The sequence below is a fragment of the Mus musculus genome, chromosome 11, assembly GCF_000001635.26.
Source record: "Mus musculus strain C57BL/6J chromosome 11, GRCm38.p6 C57BL/6J".
NCBI lineage: Eukaryota > Metazoa > Chordata > Mammalia > Rodentia > Muridae > Mus > Mus musculus.
Window position 1 is genome coordinate 30,046,857 of NC_000077.6, and position 15,480 is coordinate 30,062,336.

Consider the following 15,480-nt stretch of genomic DNA (forward strand, 5'->3'; position numbering starts at 1 on the left):
ATTTTATTTTATTTTATTTTATTTTATTTTATTTTATATGTATCGGTATTTTGCCTGCTTTCGAGTCTGTGTAGGGGTTTGGGACCCCCTGGAACTGGATTTACAGACAATTTTATGAGCTTCCATGTGTGTGCTGGGAATTGAACTCAGGTCCTCCTAAAAAGCAGCCAGATCTCTTAACCTCTGAGCCATCTCTCCAGCCCATGGATTTTTAAAACAAATGAAACTTTATGAAAAACAAAAACTAAAAATAAGAACAATTTGGAAGGAAGGAAGGAAGGAAGGAAGGAAGGAAGGAAGGAAGGAAAGAAGGGAAGGAGGGAAGGAGGGAGGGAGGGGGAGGGAGGGAGGGGGGAAGGAAGGAAAAGAGAAAAGGAGGAAGACTGTTAAAGGCCACAAAAGGAAACAAAGAAAGAAGCAACAACTGGAGAAATTTGAGCACAGAGGACATTCTTTTTAGGAAAATACTGGTTGGGAACAAGGTATGTAATATTACCTGGAGTTTATCTTTAAATGACTCAGGAAATGTTAGTTACTCTGACTAGATTCCTGGGTGTTTTGCCTGTGTGTATGCCTGTACACCATGTGTATACCTGGTACTTGCAGAGGCCAGAAGAGGATGTTGAAGTCTCTGAAACTAGAGCTACAGACATTTGTGTGCAGCCATATAGTTTCTGGGAATTGAACTCTGTGCTCTGGATGAGCAGCCAATACTCTTTCCAGTGAGCCATCTCTGCAGCCCCAATCCAATGTTGTCTTTATAAAATATGACTTTTGATGCCTGTGTGAGGATATTTTATTTATTCCTTATATGTGAACATCTAGATAAATTTTAAATGAAGAGGAAATAATATAAAAATAAAGCCATTAACTAACTTTAAATTTTTGACTAAATTCAGCCACAGAATGAATCTGAGAAAACATGCCTAGCCATAAATAAAAATATGAAAGCAATGTGGGCAACAACTGAAACATTTAAGTGTCAAAACTGTAAATATTGTTTGCATGGCAGAGAATATAATATGAAGGAAAGTGAAATGAAGAAGAATAACTAAGCAAATATTACTAGCCAATAGTATAGAAAATGCTAAGCATATCTAAAATATAAGAGCATCCTTTGGTGAAAGTAAAATAGTATTTAAAAACAACAGTTTATATAAAATGATACAAAAAATGACCTCTAACTACATGAAGGGAACTATTAAAATCATATTTATTTATTTATTTTTAGACAGGATCTTATTTAGTCAAGGCTAGCTTCAAACTTACTATGTAACCAAAAATGACCTTGAACTTCTGAGTGCCAAAATTATAGGCATGCACCATGATACCTGACTTATATCATGATGAGATTCAAACCTAGGGCTTTCTTCCAGATAGACATTCAACCAAGGGATGCCCTCTTCTGGACTCCAAGAGTACCTGGCATTCACATGCACACATGCATGCACAAATGAATCTTTTTTAAAATTTGTTTTTAAAAAACTTTTTCAAATGGTTCCAAATAGTTTTAGAGCCAGGATCAGGATGCTGGATAGGGTTTGCCCTTCCTGTAAACAGTTAGTATGCTCACTCACAAAGTCTGAAAAGTAATATCCTCAATAGACTGTCTCTCCGGATTATTTTCATCTAAAAATATTTACTACCCTAGCAAAGTTGTTTTTAATTATAGTTTCAACTATCATGGGTTAAGTAAAATAATGGTTTATTATCTCCTTCAAAGAAAATTAGAAAGGAAGATGCTGATCTGAGATTAAGGCTTTGGAATCAGACACTTACCATCAGGTAAATTTCTGCTGCTATGGTTTGCCTCTTGAATGTACACCAAAGGCCCATATGTTGGGGGCTTGCTACCTAGTTTAACACAACTGGGAGGTGACAGAGTCGTTAGAGGCAGAGCCTAGGGCTGGGACTGTATCTTAGTGGTAGAGTACTTGTCTAGTGTGCATAAGGCTCTGAGTTTGATCCCCAGCATTACCACCACTGAAAGGGGGATGGGGGGGAAGAGGGAGAGAGAGAGATGGAGCTTACAGACAGCTTTCATTTCTTTGTTTGTTTGAAGTCAGGATCTCACTGTTAGATCTAGTCAACTCAGAACGTGATATATAGACCTATCTCACTTTGAGTTTATAGAAATCTTTCTGGTTTTGCCTCCAAAATCAAGGATTAACTGCAAGTGCCAATATATTGTATATTGTCACAGGGCTCTGAGTCCTTAGCACAACTGACTCAGTGAAGGGAGTACCATTTCAGGTTGTAAAACTCAGCACGTAGACAGCACCACCTGCCAGAACTAAAACAAAAGCCTAATCCAGCAAGGTTCATAGTTACAGGAAAGTCTCTAAATATACCATCCTTGCTTTTTGTCTTCTGTAGTTCTGCTTCTAGTTAACTTTTCTTGTTAACTGAAGTATGCTAATCCATGGTTTTGTGCTTAAAAGCTTACCCTGAAAAAGGCTCAATGCTACACTGGGACCCTGAACACATAGTGTAGTCACTGGCTGCTGGCTATATGTGTGTGTGTATATATATATATATATATATATATATGTATATATATATATATATATATATATATATATATATATATATATCCTATTGGCTTAAACCTATGTCTGACCACTCTTCTCTAGTGAACACCCGAACTTATTTTCAAATATTGATCCAATAAGGTAAATGGGCCTCTTCCACCATATACTCTTATCATGATGTGTAAAGTCACTATATTACTTTTAGATTTTAAAAGATTACATATGTGTGTGTGTGTGTTGGTGTTCTATTGCTGTGAAGAGACACCATGGCCACTGTAACGCTTATAAAGTGTCTTAGTCAGGGTTTCTATTCCTACACAAACATCATGACCAAGAAGCAAGTTGGGATGAACTTGCTTACAATTTCACACTGCTGTTCATCACCAAGGAAGTCAGGACTGGAACTCAAGCAGGTCAGGAAGCAGGAGCTGATGCAGAGGCCATGGAGGGATGTTCTTTACTGGCTTGCTTCCCCTGGCTTGCTCAGCCTGTTCTCTTATAGAACCAAGATTACCAGCCCAGAGATGGTCCCACCCACAAGGGGTCTTTCCCCCTTGATCACTAATTGAGAAAATGCCTTACAGTTGTATCTCATGGAGGCATTTTCTCAACTGAAGCTCCTTTCTCTGTGATAGCTCCAGCTGTGCCAGGTTGACACAAAACTAGCCAATACATAAAGGAAAAACATTTTGAAGTGGAGACTTCTGGTTTCTTTGGAAAGTCATCTATGTCAAAGAACACAAGTGAAAAGTTGTTTTGCTAAAGCAGGCATGTTAAAGAATGGGTGATGAAGGGATTTTTGCCAACGACACACATGTATTGGTTCACCTTACATTGTATAGCTGAACCTTGTTTGTCGTGACTCCACAGAGAGAAACACACCAAAAAAACTTCTGGTGGTGCTCTGGTAGCTTCTTTCTGCTTCCTCAGACTTGGGCCGACTGGCAGAGTGATACAGACTCACATGGAGTTTTGCTAAAACAGACTCACATGTTGAGGCAAGATGTGGTAAGAGCCGTGGAGAACATGAGATGTTTAGAAGGAGTATAAATAGACTCAACAGACAGTGACGGAGGTGTGCTTGCATAGCTATCTTTGCAATGCTTCTTGGTCTCAAGTCTTTACTGATCTTCACTTAGCTGAGAGGCACAGCAAAGAACTTCTCCTGATGTCCGTGGTGGTCCTGCTGCTCACTACTGCCAACTCATGCTTATTACGCTGAGGCCTGGCTGTGTTTGCTGGGTCATGCTACTGCTGCTGATTCATGTTTGCTATCCTGACACGACTGAACTGGACTGCTGGTATATTTGTGAAGTGTTGGCAAGTGGATTGGGCTGCTGCTGCTGATTTCTGTGAACTGAACTGCTGATTTCCTGACAACACTGATGAGATTTGCTCCAAAGAACAATTTCTAAATAGGCCCACTTCACCGCCAACCCCGTATTCTAATAACCTTTCATTTCCACTACCTCTGGTGGGCCAAAAGGGAGGTTAACACGGGTTCAAGGAGCATCCAGAGCATTGTGCACCTCTATTTTTCTAAATTAGTGAAGTTAGTTCTGCTAACAATGAAATCTATGTTGCCAATTTCAGGGCTTCTGTGACCTTTTACATTCTGTCAGGATCTTTCATTCCCCACTTCTTCTAGTTACTAGTTCTAATCTTAGAACTAAACTGCAATCTCTTCTTCAAGGTTCTGCAGAGACTGGTATTGTCTTAGTACTAACAGCTGGACGGCACCAATCCTTTCTCTAACAAAGGTCACCAATTTATTAAGAATTAGTGGGCCACACGTCAGCAGTAAGAGCAAAATTATTAGAGGGCCCATCAGAGTAGAAATGAGGGTGGTTAAGCAAGGGAATTTATTAAAAAGTCCTTCAAACCATCCAGTCTGTGCTTCTCAGTATTGTTTTCTCTTTTCTAGTCTGTCTCTTAACTTGCTCATGGAGTCTTCTATGACTCCAGAATGGTCTACATAGAAGCAACATTCTTATTTTAAGGCAGCACACAACCCTTCTTCTTTAAGGAAAAGCAGGTCTAACCCCCTACAATTCTGGAGAATTACCTCTGACAGGGATGTTAAAGATTCTTTTAACCTAGTGATAGACTTTTCTAGGGCAGTTGTATCGGTGTCCATTGCTTCTCTTAACTGACTATAATAGCGAGGCACCCTATCTAGGGCTGCAGCTCCAGTTCCAATCCCTGCCACTATTCCTCCTACCCATAAGAGCACAACCAAAGTCATAGTCACAGGCTCCCTGTGAAGGCGAGTCAGCTGTCTGTCAAACTCATCGACAAAAGTTTCTGAGGGATGGTAAATGACTCTGGGCACTAACTGCACCAGGATGCAATAATCTCTAGTGTCGTTAAACACTGATGTTGATACACAGGGGGTCAATCCAGTGCTGCAAGCCCACCACTTATTGTTCCAGGTGACAAATAATAAGTCAATTCGGTCCAGGGGCTCTTATAGGGAACATTACACAAATGTCGATGACTCAGAGGCACTTTTCCTATGCATGTGCCTGTGCCAGACACTTCAGTGAGGGTGAGTGTGTGGCTACGTCCCCAACTGCAGTGATCATGACTGGTGGTATTATTATAAGTTCCCATTACTGCCATCCCCTCGTAATAGGGAGGTCCAGACGTTAGGCACAGCCAACAAGACTTGGTGGCATTGGGATTGGTACCATTTAACACAAAGAAAGCTCCTTGGAGGAGGCCAAACCGTCTTTGTCGGATGGGTGATGGCCCAACTTGCACTGGGGCTATAAAGTGAAGAACAGGTCTCGGAGGGATCTTCTGTGGGGAAGACATTTGGGGAGTCTTTTGGGTGGGGGGGTAAGGTCAGGGCCAGTCCTGGGAGGAAGGGTCAGTTTGGCTCAGGGAGCACCTCATTAGGGCCGGGGGATTTTCAATATTTAGACGGACATGGAGCAATGATCCAGGTTTACTACCATAATTGTAGAACACGACTCCCCAGGTCATGCCTCCAATCTACTGGGAAAGGTCATATTTTTTTTCCCATGTCTGTGAACTGCAGTTTCACGTAGTCTAAGTCTATAGACTTGCATTTCTGATCTCTGTATAGCCCCATTACCGCATGTTTGCCTAGCCCCTTATTTTGAAAAGAAAACTAACCCATTCCCGGAGAACTCAACGGCCCATTTCCAATCTCCATCATTTGAGGTAACAAAACTCCAATCACTGCAAAAGTACCACCTAGGCCCCCCACACCAGGAACTATTAATGTGCTTGGGGTAGCTATAGAACCCATAGCTTTGGATCTAATTAGGGGGAGTACTCCCAGCCACAGGGATAATTTGGCGGAGGCAAAATACAGGGTTGGCCACCATGCCCCCGGAGGTTCTAATTTTGAAGTGGTAAAAAGTATTTCCCCTGATTGAGATAACACTTGCCAAGTGAGAATCATAGGCTGGTGTAGGTTGTCACTCTTCTTTTTCAGGATGGCACTGACGATGTAGGCACAACTTAAGAGGATCATCAGTCCTTTCCAATTCCCATTCATCTTGAGGTTCTTCCGGAGCTCGCTTTACATGAGAGGCATGAATCCAAGCAGAGATGCCTTCTACTTTGACAGCAGTGGGGGTTGGGGGGTCAGCAGCACAATGTAAGGGCCTTTCTAAAGAGGTTCTAGATTCCCAGCTCAGTGTCGTTGGATGAGAACTGCATCTCCCACCTGGAACTGGTGTGGTACCATCAAATCTCCTGGTTCGTAGGCCTCCTTGAGCTTCTCCCAGGCTGTGTTTCTGACCACTTCTAGGGCTTTCATGAGTGTAAACAATGAAGGACCAGGGTTAAATTCTAGATGATCTAACACTCTCCCCACTTCAGTGAGGGGGGAGCCCTTCCCCATCCCCCAACCCCTGTACAGGATTTCATATGGAGTGAGCTTAAATTTTCTCGGTGTGTTCCTGACGTGGAACAAGGCAAAGGGAAGGAGAGCTGTCCAGTCATTCCTGCTGGTCTCTAAGGTCAATTTAGTCAAGGTCTCTTTTAGAGTTCTATTCATCCTTTCTACCTGTCCTGAACTCTGGGGTCTATAAACACAATGTAATTTCCAATCAATCCCCAGTTGGATGGCCAATCCCTGACTTACCTGGGCAACAAAGGCGGGTCCGTTGGCAGACCCTATTACCTTAGGTATTCTGAACCGTGGAAAATTTTCTTCTAGGATCTTCTTAACCACAACATTGGCAGTTTCTTTTTTCATTGGGTAGGCTTCCACCCATCCTGAAAAGGTATCTATAAAAACTAAAAGATACTTATTACCGTACTTAGCTGGCTTTACTTCAGTAAAATCTACTTCCCAATAAGCTCTGGGGCGATCTCCTCATAGCCTTCTTCCTGGAGGATCTCTTGAATGTCCTGCATTAGTATTGGCACACAGAACACAGTTCTTAACTACTGCCTCTGCAACATCAGAGAGTCTCAAAACATAAAAAGTAGATGCTTTGACCAGCATTTTCAGGTGTTTGGCTCCCAGTTGGGACAGCCGATGTATTTTTTTTTCAACAAATCTTTTCCCTTCTTTTTGTGGTAATATTACTTTACCATTACTGGCCGCTCATTGGCCCTGTGAATTTTCTGCAGTAAACCCTAAATTGTCCATTAGTTTCATATCTTCAAGGGTATACTCAAAACTCTGGCTGCACAGTTCCAGTTCTGGCAGAGCAACTTTCTGGAGAGATTCTATCTGTCAAGTCCTGAAGGGGAGTATCTTAGGGCCAAGTGCGGCCTGTTTAGCCTTGACATCAGCCATGTTATTCCCCCTTGTCACAGCATCATGTCCTTTTTGATGTCCAGGACAATGCATAATGGCCACTTTGGCTGGCAGATGAATAGCCTCAATGAGGCTCAGAATCTCCTCTTTATATTTTTATGCCCTTGCCCACTGACATCAGCAACCCTCTTTGTCTGTAGATGGCACCGTGGATATGGGCTGTAGCAAAAGCATACCTGCTATCAGTGTAGATGTTGATGGGACACCCCTCAGCCATCCGAAGGGTCTGGGTCAGGGTAATTAATTCAGCTTTTGGCGCTGATGTACCTTCTGGCAGGCTGCTAGGCCACACGATTTGCTTACCATCTACCACCACCACCCCTGCCATTCTCTTACCTTCTACTAGGAAGCTGCTTCCTTCTGTGTACCAGTTTGGGATGCCTGGTCATGGCTGGTCATGTAGATCACTTTGGATCCTGGTTTCTTCCTCAAAGATGTCCACACAGCAGTGAACAGGCAAGGAATCATCCATTTCAGGCAGGATGGTAGCAGGGTTGAGGAGAGCAGGAGGAGCAAACACAACCTGTTCAGTCAGCAACAGACTCTGGTAGTAGGTCATTCGGGCATTTGTCATCCATCGGTCTGGGGGCTGGCGAATAATGCTTTCAAGAGAGTGGGGGACTACCACAGTTATTTTCTATCCCAAAGTTAACTTGTCCGCATCCTTAACAAGTAAGGCTACTGCAGCAACAGCCTTTAAACATGTGGGCCATCCGCTGACCACTGGGTCCAGCTTCTTAGACAAATATGTCACGGGCCTCTTCCACAACCCTAAAGCCTGAGTAAGAACTCCTCTGGCCACCCCTGCCCTCTCATCAACATAGAGGATGAAGGGTTTGGTTAGATCTGGCAATGCCAAGGCTGGCACAGTCAACAGGGCCTCCTTAATATTTTCAAAGGCTCTCTGATGTTCTGATGTCCATCTGAATTCTCCACTTTCCTTGGTCAGGGGGTTCAAGGGGGCAGCCAGTGTTGCAAACCCAGGTATCCAAAGTCTGCAGATCCCAGCGGTGCCCAAGAATTCTCTCACCTGGCTTGGAGTAGCCAGTGCTGGTATTTGAGTCACAGTCCTTTTTCTAGCCTCTGTCAGCCACTGTTTCCCATCCTGGAGGGTATATCCCAGGTAGAGTACTTCCATCTAACATAGCTGAGCCTTTTTAGTGGAGGCTCGGTAACCCAACTCACCCAGTTCTGCTAGCAATCTCTCCGTCCCCTGTCGGCACTTTCTCTCCGAGGTTGCAGCAAGGAGCAAATCATCAACATATTGAAGCAGAGTTATCTGGGAGTTTTCAGCTCGGAAGGAGGCTAAATCTCGATGTAGAGCCTCATCAAAAAGTCTGGGGGAGTTCTTGAACCCCTGGGTTAACCGCGTCCAGGTCAATTGTCCCGTTTGTTCAGTGTCGGGATCTCTCCACTCAAAGGCGAATATGGGCTGACTGGAGGGATGTAACTTCAAGCAAAAGAAAGCATCTTTTAAATCAAGTACTGTGTACCACTTTCACTCCAGGGAGAGTGAGCTGAGGAGGTTATAGGGATTAGGAACAGTTGGGTGAATATCTTAGACCCTCTTTTTGACCTCTTTCAGGTCTTGGACTGGTCGATAGTCACTCGTGCCAGGTTTCTTTACCGGCAGTAGAGGAGTATTCCAGGGCAACTGGCAAGATACCAAAATACCTAGTTGTAATAGTCTTTGAATATGTGGCTTGATTCCATCTCTTGCCTCACAGCTCATTGGGTATTGTCGCACCCCTATAGGGGTTACATCCGTCTTCAGTCCTACAACCACAGGGGGAACTCTGACAGCCATTCCCATGCTTCCAGTCTCTGCCCATACTCTAGGGAAAGCAGTCAACCAATCTTTTAGGTCTGGCACCTCCGTTTGCTTTATGCCTTCATGCAATCGGTATTCTTCCTCAAGCTGCAGGGCTAAGACTATGTAGGTGGGGGATTCCCAACCTACTCTCGGCCCTTTTTGGGTAAATCTGATCTGGGCCTTTAGTTTAGTCAAAAGGTCTCTTTTTAGAAGCGGTGTGGGACACTCGGGGATGACCAAAAAAGAATGACTCACTTGCCCTTTCCCCAGATCTACGGTGCGCGCAGTGGTCCAGGGGTATTATTTCTGACCAGTGACTCCAATTACTATGGTTCTTTTATTTTTTATTTTTCCCAATGAATGTTTCAACACAGAATGTTCTGCCCTAGTATCAACTAAAAAGTCCATAGGGGTCCCCTCCACAATCAGGGTTACCCTAGGCTCGGGGAGGGGGCCCAAGCCCCATCTCCCCTAATCATCATCTTCTAGAGCCTTCCCTTCTTCTTTGGGCATTCCCATGCCCAATGTCCTTTTTCCTTGCAATAGGCATTTTGGTCCTTCTCTAAAGTCCTCTAGACGGGTCTTCTTCCTTCAGGTCTAGGTTTCCTGTTGCCCAGGTACCCTGTATGTCTATTCTCATGCCTGTTCCTTCCTTCATGCTCCCCTACTACTGCAGCCAATATCATGCTTAAGTTCCTCTCCTGTCTTCTATCCCTTTTATTCTCCCTCTCTTCTTTGAGCTTTTTCCTCTCTTTGTTCTTTTCCTCCATCTCTCTCTTTCAATACACTTTTTCTGCTTCCTTGACTAAATATTGTAAAGCCATGGCATGTAATCCTTCTAGCCTCTGTAACTTTCTCTTAATATCTGATGCTGATTGCCCTATAAAAGCCATAGCCACCACAGCTGTTGACCCTCAGAGGTTGGGTCAAAAGGAGTATAGCATCTATAAGCTTCCATCAATCTTTCCAGAAAAACAGATAGGGGCTTGGTAGGGCCCTGCATCACCTCTCTTACCTTAGCCAAATTGGTGGGGCGTCTTGCTGCTCCCTTTAGACCTGTGACCAGAACCCATTGGTAAACTGCCAACCTCTCCCTACCTTGAGCTGTGTTGTAGTTCCAATCTGGCCGGTCCAGAGGGAACCCAGCATTAATCTCATTAGGTAGGTTGGTTGGGACTCCATTCACTCCAGGAACATTTTTCCAAGTCTCCAGGAGAATGCACTCTTTTTCTTCAATGGTAAAGAGAACCTGGAGGAGCTGCTGACAATCATCCCATGTGGGTTGATGAGAAAACATAAGAGACCCCACCAGCCCTGTCAGGCTAGCCGGATTCTCAGAAAAGGAGGCATGGTTAGCTTTCCAATTGTACAGCACAGCCGATGAAAATGGCCAATGTTGTAGGGTCTGCAGAGATTGCAGGTGAGTCGCCCACAGCTCGCAAAGGAAAAGCAGAAGTGGAGTAAGGAGCTCCACCTGCTGGGGGACTCTGGGCTCATCAGATTTAGGTCCCAGCCGCTAGTCCTCTGGCTGCATCGCCAGTGGTTCCAGGGCCGAGTGCAGGGATCTGCAGAGGAGCGGGGCCCAGTGGGGGTAGAAGATAGGGTGGAGGGGGAAGAGATTCTGGCCACTCAGGAGGCCCCTCAATATCAGGATAGATCTTGTGGGGAGCTGTGGGTTGAAGAGGAGGCTTCATTTTGGGAGGAACCTTTGGTTTTGCTTTTGTTTCATGAAGAGTCAGAGCTCAGGAGCCTGACCTACGCTGGGGAATCCATGGTTTGATCCATGATGGTGGATTCTGGACGAGGTCCTGCCAGACAGTAATGTAAGACTATTGATCCGGGTGGGACCCAGGTCTGAAAAACAATGGCTTTAACTTCAAAGATAAGAGTCAAATCAAAAGTCCCTTCCGGTGGCCATCCTACATCAAATGCCAGCCACTCAGAGGTGCAAAAAGTCTACCAAGGTCTTTTCTTAATTTTTACTGAAAGATTATGGGCCCTTTACCTAACTTCAGTCCAGTGGTCTAAAGTCAAACTTAGGGGGGTCGTTACAGTCTGTCCCATCATCCAAACCACGGGAAACATGAAACAGACAGAAAACACACACACACACACACACACACACACACACACTCTGACAAATGCCTGTCTTCTAATGGACAGACAAAACCAACTTAGAAATGCAAAAGGTCAGGGAAGTGCGTAAATCCCCCAATCTAGGAAGACTACCGACTGTTCACTCCCAGCCCCAGACAAACTCCTGGAGTCCTTCCCCCTCGCTCCAGGGTGTCCCCCAGAGCAACAGCCCGTGACTCCAGTGTGTCTGCTGTTCACACTCCATGTCTCACCTCGAAGCATAGGTCTCTGTTTCCCATGAAACATCACAGCTGCAAATTTCAGCAACGAACCTCGCCGGCTCACAGAAATATTTTTAGACAAGAAATCTCACCTCCAAGTGGGTCTTCAGAGACTTGGGTGGTCGCACCAATCCTGGACGAGCCCCCAATGAAAGACCCCTGAAGGGAGACCCTCACTCAAGTCTCAGGATAATAGCAGACCCCCTAGAAACTCACGAGAGACCAAGTTTGGGGCAAACCACACGAGGCTTTATTCGGGGAAAGCCAGAGCTCTGGGGATGACTTGTATCCCATGCATGGGTACAGGAATTGACCCCGAGGGGAAAGAGGTTCCAGTTTTTATAGGCCCTCAGGGGGTCAAGGAGAAGGAGGGAGTAGAAGATTTCCATATCTAAACAATGTCTATTCTAAAGTGATTTCTCAAGAAATGGGTATGGGAAGGGTATAAGGAAAGAGTCTGGTGCAGGTGCAGCAACTCTGGATTGGCCCCGGCTGTGGTTGCTGGGGAGATTTTCCGACTCTTCCCCAGCAACCAATATCACAAACACAGTGGGCTTCATCAGTGGGCAAACACATGGGTTCAAGGAACGGTCAGAACATTGGCAGACACATGGGTTCAAGGAGCAGCCAGAGCATTGTGCACCTCTATTTTTCTAAATTAGTGAAGCTAGTTCTGCTAACAGTGAAATCTATTTTGCCAATTTCAGGGCTTCTGTGACCTTTTACATTCTGTCAGGATCTTTCAAATACAGGAAAACTGGTCAAAGTGCCTGGGAAGAGAGATTACCTTTTAGATAGCCCAAGACATCATTTAGCTACCCTATTTCAAAAGAGGACCAATTATGTTGGGATAATATTTGTGTGCACTGTATAAAAATTGTCTTTGTCTTATTCACATGCTGATTTCTGTGCTGGCAGAGAGATAAGGGAGGAATGGACTTTAATATTGTTACTCATATGACTACATGATTGTAATGGCAATTCCTGGTTGTCAACTTGACTATATATGGAATGAACTACAATCCAGAATTGGAGGGCTCACCTATGATCCAGATCTTAAGGCTGGAAGACACAAGTTTCTGACCTGGATCTTGGCATGGAGATCTCGATGCATAGTGGCCATGAAAAGCTTAGGCGCAGGCAAGGTAGTACATGCCATTAATCCCAGGAGAATAAGACAAGGAGATCTCTGAGTTGAAGGTCAGCCTGGGGCAAAGCAAGTCCCAGATCCAGCATGGTGGTACACACCTTTATCTGTGGCATACCTTCTGCTGGAGACCTACACAAGGACATTGTGTCTCCTTCACCTGCTTGTATTTACTCACCAGCACATATGTTGGAACTGTAGAATCCAAAATAAATTCAAGACCACCTAGCCCCTTCCCCCTCTGAAGTGACTTTCAGAAACATAGCAGTTAAAATGACTAAGTCTGCAGCTGCCTAAACAAAATGAGCTGTTCTCAGAAAATAACCATAACAAGATAGCAGTTCCCAAAGAAATTCCCCCTACCCTGCCCCACACTGAATTCTGAGAAAAACCACAAACCACCCTGACCTTGCTAGAAATCCCTGTGATGTTAATAGCTGTGATATTAATAGCTGACCCATAAGTTCAAAATGTACTGCTGCTTTGCTGACCAATCATAATAACCCACCATAAGGGCAGGTAAAGTGAGTCACTAGGCCAAAGGTAGTCAACTTATGCAAACCAACCAATGCCTGAAAAGGTTACTTGCTACACCAATGAGAATAAGCCAGCTAGCCCTGTTGCCTAAATCTTCCCCTTACAAGGTATAAAAAAGTGTGTTCTTCCTTTGTTCGGGGTCTCTCCTCTGGCCTGCGTGTTGAGAGGGGGTTCCCCAACATATTCGATCAATAAAAATCCTCTTGCAGTTTGCAGCAATGTTGGTCTCTGTGAGTGAGGATCTTTTGACAGAATCCAACAGAACCTACTTCTGTAGAAGACCAGCTGAAAGAACTAGGACTGGGAAATTACTACATTCTTGGACTTCTCATTCACAGTTGACCATTGTTGGGGTAGTTGGACTACAGACTGTAAGTCATCACAAAAACTTCCCTCAATATAGAGAGACATTCTATAAGTTCTGTGACTCTAGAGAACCCTGACTAATACAGAAGTTGGTACCAGGGACTTGGGTATTACAGTGATAGGCCTAACCAAGCTTTTGTTTAGAAGAATGTAGATTTGGGGAAGTTAAGTGATACATTAAGGTCATCCAAGGTACTTTGAAGTTATCTGATGCAAAATGACTTTTACAACAAAACAGGAATGCATACATAAAAGCTAACAGGAACCAACTGGGATAAAAATCAATGTTAACAACTGGGATCAAAAGTAGCCCCACCTAAGGTCAGCTTAATCTTAGAAGCCAGGGGCAAGGGCTTCAAGCCCTTGCCATAGTTCCAATTCTAGTCTATTGTATTGTCCACCTTCCCCCTAGGCCATTGTAAATTCCTGTGTATGGGAATGACTCAGCTATCTATTGTTCTAAGTATTTACTCTAGTTCCTTCTTAGACCACAACTTTCCTTCTTCCTAGGTCATTGTGAATTCCTGTGTGTGGGAATATTGTTCTAAGTATGCTATGTAGACTAGCTCTGAGATTACTAGCTATATTCTAGTAAAATGTAATGCCTGATTTCTATCAGTATCTATCAACACTGGAGGCATTTTCATCTAAATGAGTAACATTTTTACAAAGATCAAAGCCCAAGGTTGGCTCAACAATTTCCTAAGATATTGGAACACTGGTGAAGACTAATCTAACTTAGCTATATGTCAAAATCAATCCTTAGAGACACTTATAATAAAACAATATTGAAGGAAAGCACACAGATCCGTTAACCAACTAAAGCAAGGATAGATTTGGAGCATTTGTTTTACAGGATACCATGGTTCCAGGAGACTAGGTTTCCATGAACTTTTCTTTTTTTTTTTCCATTTTTTATAGGTATTTAGCTCATTTACATTTCCAATGCTATACCAAAAGTCCCCCATACCCACCCACCCCCACTCCCCTACACACCCACTCCCCCTTTTTGGCCCTGGCGTTCCCCTGTACTGGGCATATAAAGTTTGCAAGTCCAATGGGCCTCTCTTTGCAGTGATGGCCGACTAGGCCATTTTTGATACATATGCAGCTAGAGACAAGAGCTCCGGGCTACTGCTTAGTTCATATTGTTCCACCTATAGGGTTGCAGTTCCCTTTAGTTCCTTGGGTGCTTTCTCTAGTTCCTCCATTGGGGGCCCTGTGGTCCATTCAATACCTGACTGTGAGCATCCACTTCTGTGTTTGCTAGGCCCTGGCATAGTCTCACAAGAGACAGCTATATCTGGGTCCTTTCAGCAAAATCTTGCTAGTGTATGCAATGGTGTCAGCGATTGGAAGCTGATCATGGGATGGATCTCTGGATATGGCAATCACTAGATGGTCCATCCTTTCGTCACACTTCCAAATTTTGTCTCTGTAACTCCTTCCATGGGTGTTTTGTTTCCTATTCTAAGAAGGGGTAAAGTGTCCACGCTTTGGTCTTCATTCTTCTTGAATTTCATGTGTTAAGCAAATTGTATCCTATATCTTGGGTATCCTAAGTTTCTGGGCTAATATCCACTTATCAGTGAGTACATATTGTGCGAGTTCCTATGTGATTGGGTTACCTCACTCAGGATGATGCCCTCCAGGTCCATCCATTTGCCTAGGAATTTCATAAATTCATTCTTTTTAATAGCTGAGTAGTACTCCATTGTGTAAATGTACCACATTTTCTGTATCCATTCCTCTGTTGAGGGGCATCTGGGTTCTTTCCAGCTTCTGGCTATTATAAATAAGGCTGCTATGAACATAGTGGAGCATGTGTCCTTCTTACCAGTTGGGACATCTTCTGGATATATGCCCAGGAGAGGTATTGCTGGATCCTCCGGTAGTACTATGTCCAATTTTCTGAGGAACAGCCA